This window comes from Cryptotermes secundus, unplaced genomic scaffold (assembly GCF_002891405.2).
Source record: "Cryptotermes secundus unplaced genomic scaffold, Csec_1.0 scaffold10878, whole genome shotgun sequence".
Classification (NCBI taxonomy): domain Eukaryota; kingdom Metazoa; phylum Arthropoda; class Insecta; order Blattodea; family Kalotermitidae; genus Cryptotermes; species Cryptotermes secundus.
This window is the reverse complement of record NW_019740976.1, coordinates 785-2,444: the sequence shown is the minus strand read 5'-3', so window position 1 is coordinate 2,444 and position 1,660 is coordinate 785. Positions and strand designations below refer to the sequence as shown.

General features: G+C 38.2%; 1 long non-coding RNA gene across 1 annotated transcript in view; it reads left to right on the top strand.

Moving 5' to 3' along the window:
* The first annotated feature begins 7 nt into the window (after positions 1-7).
* The window catches only part of LOC111872647, a 2,332-nt gene continuing 679 nt past the window's right edge, over positions 8-1,660 (top strand). Inside the window, exon 1 of the long non-coding RNA XR_002844274.2 lies at positions 8-821. This is a non-coding gene — a long non-coding RNA (uncharacterized LOC111872647). The remainder of the gene's footprint in view (positions 822-1,660) is intronic.

The following is a 1,660-nucleotide window of genomic DNA, read 5'->3' as shown; positions in this document are numbered from 1 at the left end:
ATGATTTTGTTTTACGCGTTATTTAATATTTTGTGGAGAATACCCACTGCTTATGTTCTTTTTGTTATTTTGTTACTTCCACGTGGATCGAATGATAAGTGAGAATCAGTGTTCACTCTAGTCCTGCTTTATTAAGACTGAGCTATTTGATACATGTATTATATTTTTTGTAATTATTTTATATAATTGTTATATTGGACTATTGTCTATATCCTGAGTCTTACGAACTTGTAAAGGATTTTTGACATGTAAATAAATGAAATGAAATGAAATGAAAAAACAGAAGTACGCCTTATATATACATACAGGCTTATAACCATAGTAACACTTAACAATATAAATATACTGTTGTTACACATAACAGCAAACATCACTTAGGTAACAAGACATACCCTAGTTCTTAAATTGTTTACTATGATGTTGCCAACTCTAACATTATATTTCAGTATCTGAGAGTTGCCAACATAACACTTTTGTACGTCAGAGCCCATGTTCCAGTTGTGCACTGTATAGAAGAAATTACACAAGTGTGACCTGTTTGGCTGGATGTGCATAGGATAGGATGCTTTCTTACCGATAGAGCTCTCGGCACTGACGTCGGCCATCGTATGTCAACAGCTGAATATAGAGGGTACAGTAGTTTGTGGTGATGTCAGGGGGTCAGCAGCTGAGTTTCCACGGGATACCGCTATGAGTCCTGCATGTTTGGCAGTTAGTTTGCCGATGTACAGTCGTAGAGGCTTGAAGGTGTCTTCTTTGTCGGAAAATAAAGCCGATTTTCATAACGTTTTCAAGATTTGACAAGCTCCAGAGGAAAAAAGGTATATATTACTTGCTCTGTGTTGCATTGTGTATTAGGATGTCACGTTTAGTGCATGTATTCTGTTGAAGAAAGCAGTCTTTTGGTACTTGGCACGGTGTATAAGTGGTGTTAACCGACGTTTCGGAGGAACGTATCGCCTCCATCTTCAGGGTAGAAGAAAATATAAGAATTCTGCAAGCGAAGAGACTGTGAGAACCGGTAAAAGCAGACTGCTCCGAAACGTCGGTTAACACCACTTATACACGGTGCCAAATCCCAGAAGACTGCTTTCTTCATAGTCACCGCCGTGAAAGCCTCAAATCTTACATGTATTCTGTTGTTTGAAGCCCCGTGTGTAATGAGTCCATAAACCACATATTAAACTTAAAGATGTCAGTTTTGACGATTATGTGGAGCATAAGCAACGAATAATTTCAACTTTCATAATCGCTAGGATGATAATTAACAATACGACCTACTTAGTGGAAATATACTTCGTTGTTGGGGAGTAAAATTTTGAATGTCCTGATACACGTAACGGTTTACAACCCAGGCCCACAGACATGTCACCAGTTGATCATTCGTAAAATGCAAAACGTCGGGCTGTCTTTGAATTACACCTTCTTACAGCCCAGAAGGCACACTCTTTCAGAGTCCTCATATCGAACATGGTTCTAGTGTTTTAACATATTTTCATTGTTTGTTCTCATACAATACCTACTGGTGTATAAGATGAGCTGTGAGGTTTTGGTCCATTTTAAGGAAGGAGAATCTTGGGAATCCAGAAATATAAGAGTTTGTTTGCCGTGAGTGTAATGTCTTGAAATGACGTATTTTTGCCAATTAGCTACTTCGCCA